Raw genomic sequence first — 14,372 nt, 5'->3', positions numbered from 1 at the left:
GGCCCTCTGCTCAGGCCTGCCTTTCGCTGCTGGAGAGACGTTCCTCTCTCAAGAACTTACACTGGACCTTCATACGTGTCTGTCCCAAATGAGGATATCCATACTTCCACAGCCATTTGAACAGAAAAAAGGAATGTGACACCACAGGCACAAACACTCTCTGCATCCACATATCAGTGAAGGCTTCACAAAGATAAAACAGGCCTATGCTGCCAACCTCACTTCCTTTTAACCTAAGAAAAGGTAAAATGAACCCTTTGAGTCACAGTTCCCCACAACAGAGCCATCCCCACCCCCTCCAGGATGGAAGGAAAGGACACCAGATAGAAATTCAGTTATTCATGAACAAACGAAAAGTTCCATAAACAATAAATACATAGGTAAGTATCTACGGAGTATTTTTTTTCTTGTTTCTTCATTTTCTTTAAAAATAATTAACTAGTCCGTGAAGAGATGAACAAAATGTGTTATACGCATACACTGGAATATTATTCAGCCTTAAAAGGAAATGAAGTTTATATACCTATTACAACTTGAACCTTGAATATGTTATTGTAAGTAAGCCAGACACAAAAGGACAAATATTGTATGATTCCACATACATGAGGTACATAAAATAGGCAAATTCATAGAGACAGAAAATAGATCAGAAGTTACCAAGGGCTGGGGGGAGGAGGAAATAGGGAGTTATTGCTTAATAGTTACAGAGTTTCTGTTTGGGGTGATTTTTGGAAATAGATAGTGGTGACGCCTGCACAACATTGTGAATGTACTGAAATGTATACTTAAAAAGTTAAAATGGAAAACTTTGTTATATATATTTTACAAATTTTAAATCAATACTATAATATATCACAAAACATTGACTTGTGTACTTTGTAAATAATTTTATGATATGTGAATTTGCATCTCAATAAAACTTTTTTTAAAGACAATTGACTGCATAATACAAAAATAACAATGTATTTTGCTGTCTAAACAGATGTCGAAGTAAAATGCAATACAACAACACAGAGGCTGGGAGGGAGGTAAGTGGAAGCTTGTTACGGTAAGATTCTTATATTTATATGAAATGGATTATATTAATTGAAGGCAGACTGACAAGTTAAGGAGGTATATTGTAATCCTTGGTGTAACCACGAACATACATACATACATATATACTGTGCTCTATGCCTGGCCATCTACAGAGCACACGCCCTCTGCGAAGCTTATCTCTGTCACAGTGAGCAAGGGGCTCTTGGAGCTACTGGGGTATTTAATGTTCCAGGTGTGCAAAGAATGCAACATGCAAACTTGCAGCCCAGGATGAAGCTGGGCAGTGGAGGACAGCTGTGTGGGCTGGAGAGGCTCCTCAGAGACACAGCTCCAAGCAAGCCATGGCTCCCAACCTCTGTCTTTGTAAATGAGCTATTTCTCCCCACTTGTGGTTTATGTGCCATCTTAATAATAGTGTCCAAGTTAACTGATTGTTTAAACCATGTAAGCAGTTAATATGCAAAAGATTTATTGGATTAAAAAAAATCCATTACCGTTATAAAATTTTAATAATGCATTTGTCAGTAAAATAAAGGAAGAACTGACAAATCTTGTAAATATGATTTAAGCTGTGCTAAACTGGTCGTTTAAAAAAGGTTTTTTTAAGGTTTTTTTTTTAAGTTTTTAAGTGTTTTATCACTTAATTACATAAGCAAATTTTTTGTCTAGTGACTACAATAACTGAAGAAATCATGAGTTTAAAGCCTTGATAAAAAAATTGCATGTAACCATTTCAAACATAAAATATGAAATTAAAATGTTATGTTTATGCAAGTAAGATCAAGCTTCTCATTTAAATTTTGGGAAAGATTTTACTTGTAAGATTTATACAAGTCCTATATTTAATATCTTTCCTAATACTTTTTATTTTCTGTTTATCATAATCATAAATATATATAATAGATTTTTTTTCGCCAAGCCCTATGTAGACACTCACAAATCCCCCGTAGTTTATCTCAATGTGCTGTACAAATAACATTTTATATGTTGGCTATGATGGGACAAAAGTTGGGAACCAGTGTAGAGTGAGGCTGTCAAATCTGAAACTACTGTAACCATTCGTTTACAGGTATGGGTACTCTGAAGAAGGGATCAAGGATAAAGCTCACAGTGGGGTAGCCAGTTAGCTTAGTTGGTTAGAGCACGGTGCTAATAACACCAAGGTTGCTGGTTCAATCCCCACATGGGTACTGTGAGCTGCACCCTCCTTAATAATAATAATAATAACAATAATAATAATAAAATGATCTTAAAATTTCTGACCCATATGCTGTGCATACCCTGATAATCCCTGGGACTGAATTTTTTTTTAAAAAGTAGCATTTTTTTTTTTTAAAAAAGGATAAAGCTCACACATTGGCAGGCAGGTCAGGAAATGGAGAGAAACCAAGATCACGTGAAATGCATTTCTGATCCAAAACAAAGTTTTTGTGTCAACATGAATGCACTATTAGAACAGATTCTAATCTGCTGCTAGATTCTACACTGCTAAAAGAGCACTTTGAGTTGGATTTTCTGTTCCTGACAACAAGCCAAAGGGCTCTAAATGATCCATTACTGGTGGGAAGGGGATCTTGTAATGTAGATAGCAAATACACTGAACGTTCCACTCTCAGGGGGGCAGCTACTTTTAGTAAGAGAAGTTTATTGCTTAAATCAACGGTCAACAAAGTTTATACGGAAAGGGCCAGACAGTATATATTTTAGGCTTTGTGGGCCATATGGTCTTTGTTGCAAATATTCAACTGTCTTTATAGCACAAAAGCAGCCATAGACAATACATAAAAGAATGAGCACGGCTGTATTCCAATAAAACAATGAACACCAAAATTTTAATTTTATGTAATTTCCATATGTCACTTAATACTATTTTTCTTTAGATTTTTTTAACCATTTAAAAATATAAAACCCATTCTTAGCTCATGAGCTGTACAAAAACAGTCAGTGAACAGGATTTGCCCCACGAACTATAATTTGCCAACCCCTGGCTTAGATCCTCATCTCTAGATGAAGTCATGATCCTCTATCACCCTCCAGGGACAAGAAAGGTAACAGGTCTCCCTGGCTTCAACTACAAGGAGGGCAAACTGGAAGGGATTATCTAGATTTCCTCCAAGGCTAACTAAGATTGTATGGGAGAATAGCCTACAGGGAACAGTAAAGAAATGCCTTGCCCATCTTCTAAACTCCAGGTGTGTTTAGGATTGTCAAGGAGTAAGATTGTGTTCTTTCTGATGACAAACTCTTTCTGCCACACCCTACAGATACTGTAGGGCTTAGAGATAAGAATATAATTCTTTCTTAATCCTGAATATTCTTGCACAATGATATTCATCCCAATCTCTCCACTGTAAAGACATTAAAGGCTTAGAGATAAGAATATAATTCTTTCTTAATCCTGAATATTCTTGCACAATGATATTCATCCCAATCTCTCCACTGTAAAGACATTGAAGAGAAAGACCTTTGTGGTTAATAGGCATTAGAAATTCTCCAAGATGGTGGGATGATCTTCCGGTATAGGGGGAAAAATATCTTGGGGTCGGTGGAAATGAGAGTAGTACATTCTTTCCCTCCTTAGGGTCCTAAAGGAAGAAAATTTTCACCTAAGGGGCCCTTCTGAGGCAGCTGGGGTCTTTGGAGGGATGCAGAACTTTGACTTGACCGGAATTAGAAAAGAAATTGGGGGAGGAACAAGGGCAAGCATATTTTACAAACATAGGGTTGCCAGATTTGGCAAATAAAAATACACCCAATTAAATCTGAACTTCAGATAAACAACACATCATTTTTTAGCATATATCCCAAATATTGCATCCTGTATTCTATCTGGCAACCCTACAGGCTGTGATGAGGAGAGGAGCTGAGGCTGCGAGCACTATTTGAAAAGATGGAATTGGGACTTTGGGAAGCAGGGGCTTCTGAGGAGCCCCAAATGGTGCCAGGAGCTTCTGGAGATTCCTTAATCATCTCTTTTTATTTCTGACTTTTTTACAATACCAGGCAACTCTCTAACCTTTCTTTGGAGTAAACATATCATTTATTAAAGATAGCATGTTACTGTGAGGCTTTCATGCCACATGTGTAAAACCTTGTAACCCCCAAGACCTTAGAAGAGCATGGAAGACCAACTATGGCCTGATACTCCACCTATTCCCTGTTCTCTCTGTCTCTCCATTCTCTCTCACCCCGCTCCCCACTCCCCTCTCCCTCTTTGTATGTGTTGAATGTGTTGTCACTTGCAATTTCTCATTTTGAGTAGTCTTAACTAGTTCCTGCTTAAATCCCTTCTCAGATAAAGACTTGAGGAACCTCAAAAATGGACTACTTAGCTGGGTAAATTCCTTTTAATTCTCCACTGTGTCCCTGAAAACACCGGTTCTTTCATTGACTGAAACGAGGATCTCCCTTCCTCCAGCTCTGAACTAGCTATTCCCAAACTGTAAATGTTCAATTGCTTCCCAGACAACAAATGCACATTTTGCTTCCTCCAGGCTATATGTTTTCTGTGTTTGGCATTATCATTTGCTAAATACACTTAGGAACTCTATTTACCTCTGGACGCACCTCTCAGAGCTTTATGTGACTTCTCACCTTCTAGGAGCAGCCCAGGTAAATCACTGCCTAGCCATTTAGCACACAAAGAGAAGATTCCAATTTTCCAAATAGTGCCATTCTTTCATTTATGTCGCTGCTAGGGAGTTATGGAAATTATGCTGATGTAGACTGAGAAAGACCCTCAAGACCTTCAGGTTTTGACACCAAATTACACTACAAAGCTACAGTACTCAAAACAGCATGGTACTGGCATAAAAACAGACACATAGATCCATGGAACAGAATAGAGAGCCCAGAAATAAATTCATGCCTATATGGTCATTTAATCTATGACAATGGAAGCAAGAATTTACAGTGGGGTAAAGACAGTCTATTCCATAAATGGTGCTGGGAAACCTGGACAGACACATGCAAAAAAATGAAGCTGGACCACCTCCTTACACCATATAAAAAAATAAATTCAAAATGGATTAAAGATTTAAATGTAAAATCTGAAACCATAAAACTCCTAGAAGAAAATACAGGAAGAAAGTTTACAGACATTACCCAGAGTAAGATTTTTACTGATATACCTTATCGGGAAAGGGAAGTAACAGAAAAAATAAACATGTGGGATTACATCAAACTAAAAAGTTTTCTAACAGCACAAGAAACCATCAATAAAACAAAAAGTGATCCTACTGAATGGGAGAAGATATTTGCCAATGATATATCCAATAAGGGGTTAATATCCAAAATTTATAAAAAAACTCACTCAACTCAACTCCAAAAAAACAAACAACCCAATTAAAAAATGGGCAAAGGACATGAAGAGGCATTTTTCTAAAGAGGACATACACATGGCCAACAGACATATGAAGAAATGCTCAACCTCACTAACCATCAGAGAAATGCAAATAAAAACCACAATGAGATACCATGTCACCCCAGTCAAAATGGCTATCATCAATAAATCAACAAACAACAAGTGCTGGCGAGGATGTGGAGAAAAGGGAACCCTTGAGCACTGTTGGTGGGATTGCAGATTGGTGCAGCCCCTATGGAAAACAGTATGAGGTATCTCAAAAAACTGAAAATGGAACTACCTTATGACCCAGCAATTTCACCCCCAGGTATCCATCCAGAGAAATCCAAAACTCTAATTCGAAAAAATTTATGCATGCCCATGTTTATTGCAGCACTATACACAATAGCCAACACAAGAAAACAACCGAAATGTCCATCAGTAGACAACTGGATTAAGAAACTGTGGTACATTTATACAGTGGAGTATTACGCGGCCATAAAGAAGAATGAAATCTTACCTATTGCAATAATATGGATGGACCTAGAGAACATCATGCTAAGTGAAATAAGTCAGACAGAGAAAGACAAATACCATATGATCTCACTTATTTGTAGAATCTAAAGAAAAGAATAAATGAATAAACTACTCAGAAACAGTCTCAGAGACATAGAGGAAAAACTGAGGGTTGCTAGATAGGGTGGGGGTGGGAATAAGGGGGAAGGTGAGGGGATTAGAAAGCACACTCGGTAACCACAAGATTGCCACGGGGATACGAAAGTCAATTTGGGGAATGTAATCAATAGTGTTGTAAAGATTTTTGTAGGGTATCCCATGGACACTTGTCTCATTTGGGAGACCACCTCAGGGATGATGTAGATGCCTGATCACTGCACTGTATATCTGAAGCTGAAGCTGAATGATAATGAATGTCAACTATAATTTTGTATACATATATATGTATATATGTATATATATATGTATATGTATATATATATATGGTTACAAGAAGTGAAGCACAGCATTAGGAATAGCGACAGTGGAAAGGTAAGGGCTGTGTGCGATGTCAGAGGAGTAGTAGATGGGGACAGGGGGTTATCACTGTGTGAGGGATATAAATGATAAATGTTTAACTATTACATTGTTTTGTACACCTGAATCTAATAAAAAAATTTAAAAATTAAGTAAAATAAAGACCTTCAGGTTTTGTCTCTTATGGAACACTCCAAATATTCCCACCAATTTCCGTTTTGAAAATTCTTGAGTTTTCTATTCCTTCAACTGGGTGGTAGGTTAATGAGTATGCCCACTATACTGTTATTCTGCATACCTTATGCATAAATTGTAAATATTCTTGGCGTCTATTCCGTTTTTAATAAAAAAAATTTTTTTTAATGAAAAATCCAACCACTCCCCCACACAAAGAAAGAAATACAATGTCTTAACCTTTACACAAACTGGAAAAGCTATCACTTTGCAGAAAGCAAGTCAGAACATTGGATTATTCACAGATGGTTAAATTTATCATATACCCAAGAGGCAGATCATTACACTAGGAAATTGGAAACCTAGGTTCAAATCCCAGCTTTGCCCATAGATAAGGACATTAATCAATAAATTCCTCAAAGACAGGAATTGTGTTCTGTACACTGCTTCCCTCCAGCTAATTTTTCACAAATAAATTATACATGATCTATATGCCTAAAATATATAATATTATAGATATAGATGAAGTCCCCTTGGACCTATTCAGTCCTTTCCCCCACCAAAAACCAAGAGATAACCACTATTACAATCTGATACATATCTTTACCAGGCTGTTTATCTACACCATAGAAAATATGGAGTATTGACTTTTTATGGGTTTTTCCACATAAATGGTCATAAGCACACATAACTCTGCGACTTGCTCTTTTCACTCTATATTTTTGAGATTAATCCATGCTGATATGGATAGCTCTAATTTTTTTTCTCCTGAATGTCTGTGTGATATTTCACCGTATGAATATACCATGTCCCATCTACCCACTCCAGAGACATTTAGCCTGTTTCCAATTGTTCTTTTGTTTCTCCCTTCTTCCTCTTCCCCCCACCCCACTCTGGGAAAGCCACTGTTTCTCAGTGTAGTTGTGTAGGTATTATGAGCCCTCTCCCCGCTCCCCCCCCCCCTGGCTGAGGTAGTCAGCACCACGGGAACCTGAACCTCCTGCTGCTCACCGCAGCCCAGCTCCAAGCAGAGCTTAGCTGCAGAGGGCACAGCTCTCTGGCCCATGTGGGAATCCTACCGGTGACCTTGGCATTAGAAGCACGGAGCTCCAACCACCTGAGCTACCGGGTGGGCCCCAATTGTGCTTCACACAAACAATTTTAATAGATGCTATCATGTTGCCCTCCAAAGTCAGGAGGGCATTCCTCCATTCCCACCAGAAATACAAATTAGTGGTCTTTTTCCTACTGGATAACACTGGATATTAATAAACTTTTCATTTTGCCACACTAGGAGGTAAAAATAAAGTATCTTGTGGTGATTTTAATTTGCATTTTCTCACTACAAACCCACTAGTAAGGGTTTGTATCATTTATTCATTTGTCTGTTGGTTTATTTGTCCTTTTCTTATTAATTTGTAGGGTAATTATTAGTTCTGGATACTAATTCTTTGTTATACATGTTGCTTTTGTTTACTTTTTGAAACCAGCACGTCACAGAGTGACTAGCTTTTCGTAAGAGGTAGCAATTTGTTGACTACATGAATAACTGAATGTTGCATAAAAGCCATGCATTGGACAATCACTCTGTAGTTCATTCACAACAGGGCTATGAAATTTTCATTATTTAGCTATGAAAACCAGGCAATTGGGTGCACTAAAAGTGAGCCACTAAATGGTGTGCCCTGGTCATTTCTGAATCCCCAATTCTTAGACCAGGGCCTTCTATAGAACAGCCGCTCAATAAAGATTGAATAAATTAGAAACCAGGATAGAAGAAATCAACAGATCCTCTTCCCTCTCACATGCCAGAGAGACCAAATTTCCATCCCATAACAAGCTAAGTTAAAAAAGAAATCGTAATAAAATCCGGCATGTGGCCAATACAATGTATTCCATCTCTGCTCCACTCAAAACCTCTTGATCTCCACAGGAAAGAAAAAAAAAAGGAAATTAGAGCCAAAGGGGATACCTCACAAGAAAAGTAAATAAAAACAAAATGAATGCTTCAAGCTACTTGACATAGGGAATTCAAGTTAAAATCTGCTTTTTCCACTGCTTCTTCCCGTGGGGACCAGGGAAAGGACTGAGGGCCCAGGTCTGTCCCTCCCCCTTGCCCATAGCTTCTTCACTTTCTCTCCCCACCTCCCACCTCCACACTTCAAGGTGCTCCCTCTTTTTCTTTCCAAATTGTTGTTCTCTTCTATAAGGTGTTGATCCCTGGATTTTCCTGGATTGTCATGATTTTTGTTGAAAGACTCTCACAGAAGAAACGCCACCCACATTTATATACATATAAACATGCTTCTTTTCTTCTGCTTTCTTGCTCCATCAGGATTCTGTAGAGCTATTTAGTTTAATTATTTCTGGCACTTTGTCCATCAAAATGTGCAATTCTTCAAAGGGATGGAAATGACAGTGAATCTGCCTCCTCCTGAGCAATTGAGGTTCTCGTTTGAATTCTGTTGTCTTGGAAACAAGCAAGTTTCATTGAACATACACCTATCATAATGGTTAAAACATCAGCTGGAGGCAGGACTCCCCTGCAATCCCCTCTGTCTTGCTCAGCTCACAGTTTGGCTAGCTGCTAGAATGGAAACAGACTGAGTCAAGACATCTGGATTCTCGCCTTACCTGCGATCCTTCCCCCATGGCTCTAGCCATGTCTTACAACCTTTTTAAGCATCTATTTACTTGTGGGAAAAAAAGTGAGAATAATACCACCTCTTCTATCTCAGACTCATTGGGAAGATTGAAAGAGAAGATAGATTTGAAAAAGCACTTAGAAACTGCAAAAAACAAGAGAAATGTAATTGTTGCTAGAGGACAAGTTCTTGATATGGTCACAGGAAAGAATTCAAGAACACCAATCAAATAAGCCAAGCAAGCAGTGGATTATTTAAAAAAAAGAGGACAGTACAATCCCAAAATGGTGGGAGAGGGCAGGCTCCGAGAGCAGCTGTTCTGAAGAACAAAGAAGACTAGGAATTTATTATTTTCAAAATGAGGGTGCAAAATATTCAAGTTTTAGGGATGCTATCATAGGGATTCCTAGGCAGGTCCTCACTGACCACTCCTTCCCTTCAGAAGGTGGGATTCTCTTGTCCTTATTTAGCCCTTGTCGGAACTGTCATGGCAAAACAGGGAATGGAGATTTTCCCTGCTTGCAATGCTAATAATATTAGAATACATTGTAATTAGCTCAAGTTCATCTTGAGGGACAAGATGGTGTCCTGGGTCTGCTTTCGGCCACAGAAATCTAGTTCTGGCCAGTCTGGTAGCTGCATCTCCTCTCTCCTTTGTTTTCCCACACTTCCTCCTTCCCTTCCTCCCCATCTCTCCCTATGGCCCTATTCTTTCTGCCTACAGTAACGTAATCACATACTTGAATTATTATATTCCCCTTGATCAAAACAAATCACGAAATTTTAGCTCAGATATATATAAATAAGTTATCTGGGTATTATATTTTCCTAATGGTAAAATGGATTACCCTTAAAGACCTACGCTCCTGAGAGCTGAAAATGGTTATTGATTATGAGTGGTCATTCCCATTGTGGTTCATTCTGCTAAAGGAAAAGTATTTCCACAGACAGGAGGGATTGCTGTGCCTGTTGACTGCTCAGTATGTAGTACTAGGAATAGCCTAAAATGACTTGTTTCAGTCATCTCTAACTATATAACAATCACCCCAAAACTTAACGGTTTCAAGCAATCCTTTCTTTTGCTCATAATTATGCAAATCAAAAATTAAGGAAGGCCTTGCATGGGGCAATTCAACTCTGCTACATGTGGTGTCAGTCTGAGCAGTGTGGGCTGGAGTGTACACTGCCTAGATGGCTTTTTCATTCACATGTCTGACACCTCAGGGCTCCTTGTCTTCTCTTTCTCTCCACAGGGTATCTTAACCTCCAACACCTCTCCACATGGTTGAGGGCTCTCTCAGCATTGTAGTCTCAAGTTAGGTCTTTTTATTCCATAGTGTCTGGCTTCCAAGAGATAGCAGGCAGAAGCTGTGGGGCTAGATGAGGGCTCTGCCTGGAAATTGCACAACATAACTTCTGCCATGCTCTATTTGTCAAAGCAGAAACAGAGCCTGTCCAGGTTCACGGAGATGGAGAAATAGACTGCAGCTCTTGGTAGAAGAACGGCAAAGTCACATGGCAGAAGAGCAACCATCTCTGGAAGATATACTCTGCCATAACTGCCTTGGCATTTGTCATACCTAGCGAGGCATCCCCTAGTTTAGCCACACCAGACTTAAAAGTAACCGGTCAATAAAGCACCTATGAAGATTCTGACCATTTCCAAATCTTATTACCAGGGCTTGGAGCTTTCCAGGGGGAAGGGAGCATCCACAAATCAGATACAGGTTCCTAGGAAAGATACTCCGGCTTGGATTACTCCCATCTGGAAGCCGAGTTGGTATCCCAGGGCTCTCCACATCTAAGCATATTTATAGGAGCACCTTGAATACAGAAATGAACCTGGTACCATAAAAAATGTGGTATCGACGACCTCATTTATGTCTTGCTACACATATTTAACATGTATGTGTGATCTTGAGTTAATTATACAACTTCCCTGGCTCTCAGTTTCCTCATCTGGACAATAGGAGATTTTCACCTCTACTAATTTACCTTTCCACAATTGTTGAGGTTGTCAAATAAAATAATGTATGCAGCATGCCTTTTTTGTTATAAACAGTATATCAATGTCAATTATTAAATCAGAAAGTCAATAGGATTAGATCCTGGCTTTGCCTCTTTGTGGATGTGTGACTTAAGAAAGTGTACTTAAACATTCTATGCCTCCTTTTCATATTTCGAAAAGTCTGGTCTTAAGTGTATATCAAAAATCAGCAGTTAAATGCAAAATGCCAAACCACCCACCAAGAGAAAATTAATGCAACCATGTAGCATTGGTTGTAGCAACCATGGGATAAACCGATAGGTGTGGTTTTTCATTTAAAATATTAAGCCAAATATGGATGGCTGATAGAGTACGGTATATCTCTGATACAGTGGCATACAGAGGGCTCTGAAACCAGACTACTCGATTTATATCCTGATCCTACCTTTGATCAGCTGTGTGACCTAGCTCAAAATACCTAACTTCTGGCCTCTATTTCCTCATCTATACAATGAAGGTAATTATGTCACCTACTCATGGAGTTGTTGTAGGAATTAAATGACTCAATGCACTGAAAACAGTATGTAAAAACATAAGCATTAGTAAATGTTAGCTATTATTATTATCTCAGTCTTTTTTACATCTGCTATATATCTCTTATGGTCACCCTGCAGAAGCAGGAGGGGTTCCCACCCTAAATTTAACTCAATTGTCAAACTGATGAAACCACAAACACACATCAAAAGGGTATGAAAAGGTTTATTATTTCCATAATTGAGTTCTCTGGGGAAGACAGGGCAGAACTCTCAAGTGGGTCAGAAATTGCTTGAGAGAGCACAGAAAAGAGACTAGTCTGGATTTTTACTTTGGTTGGGAGCAGTGAGGGGATCTGGTATATGTGTTCCCTCATGGGACGGGGGCCGGGGGGTATCTCCTACCAGCACCAAAGGAGAATAGACTTTATTATCAGTTTTCTCAGATGTGTGGCACAAAGGAAAGAGGAAAAGGTAAGGCTTAAAAGCTGTCAGAAGTTAAATATCAAAAAATGGACATGTTCTTCATTATAACATCAGATGTGTCCTATACCTTTCTTGTTAAGCTTATAGCTAAGCATAAAGGAAAGATTTTGTGAGTGGCCACCTTTATAAACTCTATTACTAGTTAACTAGTTAACTAGAGTTCTATTACTATTTAATAGTTTTTCAGATAATATTCTTAGGTTTTTAGAATAGACAACTATGGTATCTATAAATAATGAGGATTTTCTTTTATCCCTCTCTAATAATTATATGTCCTATTTATTTTTCTTGTCTTAATGCATTGGCTAAAATATACAAAATTAAACAGTGACAGTGATATTTCCTATATTGTTCCTGGCTTTAATGGGAATGCCTCTGGTATTTTGCACTAAGAGTGAATTTAGCTATTGGTTTGAGATTGACTTTTGTCTACCATATTAAGAAATTCTCTACCCATTCTTAGTTTCTTAATAGCTGTTATGAGAAATAAATATTAATTTATAGTAAATGCATTTATGAAATATATCATAATGAAGTTACATTTTAACTGTTATTATCTTGAATACAGGATTTTCCATAAATGAATGGAATAGTTCTTCATTCAAGTAAATATTATTGGACATAGAATAATAGAAACTAGGACTTTAATCTTAGTTCTAGTTCACTCACCAGACTCAAAATGTAAAACCCTAGTGTATTATTCACTAGGACCAAAATTGGGGAGAATTTTTTTCCTTGTACCATATTTCAGATGAGGGGAGAGCTAAAGGGGCAAGAGACATGTATTGTAGACCTTCGTATAATCTATTGTGGAATCTAAATGAAAGTTTCTGATGTTTCATTTCTAATTATTCCAGGACTCACCTAAAAGATGTTCATTCAGATTCTTAATACCTACATAAGAGTATTATAAAACTTTTACTCCTTCTCACTCCTCAAGTATTTTAAAAGCTACCAGCAATTTGCATTATCTCTTTTGTTTAACATAGAAGAGGCCACTCTAGTCAACGTAAATGCCATGAATGTGATCTAAGAACTGATACCATTTCCTGAAGGCCAATTGAAGACCATAATATATGGCAGATTTTTTTATTAGAAAGAGTTTTCTGAAAAGCAAAACTTTCTAAAATCCTCAGCCTGGGTGTTATGCAGGTTAGAGAGGGAGTGGAGACACAGATTTCCAGCAATGTGGGACATAAATAACGCATAAGAATAAAAATGAGGCTCAGAGAAATTGAGTAATTTCCCCAAGGTCACACTGCTGGTAAATGGTGGCACCAGAGTTGGACCACAGAACTGGTTGACTCTAAATTCATATAGAGGTCATGCCAGGGTGAGATTAGAGGATTCAAAGGACATCTTACCAAATGTTTATTGTCAGGGAACTCAGCTATTTTGTAAAACACAACAACTACCATTTTAGTTAAGATGTTTTCAGCAGACAACCCAGATATCAAGGCTTAAGCACAGTAAGGTGGTTGGCAGCATTGGTTCATTGGTGGCTAAACATCACAGGTCTATCTGGAATCCACTTCACTGTGATTTTTCCCGCTTTCTTCCTTGTGATAAGAACAGTATCACACACCAAATCCTCACCGAGCAATATTCAACGCAGGAGAGAAATCTTTTCCCAGGTATGACTCACACTGAGAAAAATTTTGAAGTCCCCCAGCAAGCATCCCCTTACATCTCATTGACCAATGTTGGCCAATGCCGTCACTGACAAATGGAAATGGGTTACTAAGATTGAGTTGAAATAATCATTATCTCCCCCTGGAGCAAGAGTCCCACCATCCCTGGGGTATATGGCCAGCCACACAGTACCTTAGCAAAATGGGGTACCTTGGCAGGGAAGGGGTGGATTAGCTGATGGTGGACAACTAGCATCCACACCACCATGCTTCCGGTAGCTTGCGATTGTTTCCCTGGACTTTGTGTACTGTTGATGTCAGAGAGGTGTGTTCGCAGAAAGAATTGAAAATCTGTTCAATCCATTTCTCATAACCAGTAGGTGATGAATCAACTATGTAAAGAAAAAACAATAAAGCTAAATGAAAGGGACAGAAACACAATGGTAAGCAAAGATGGATTCTTTTAAGAAATTATAGTAAAATAAGCCAAATACAAGCTACTGG

This window comes from Rhinolophus hipposideros (assembly GCF_964194185.1).
Source record: "Rhinolophus hipposideros genome assembly, chromosome: 5".
NCBI lineage: Eukaryota > Metazoa > Chordata > Mammalia > Chiroptera > Rhinolophidae > Rhinolophus > Rhinolophus hipposideros.
Note: the sequence above shows the minus strand (reverse complement) of the source record.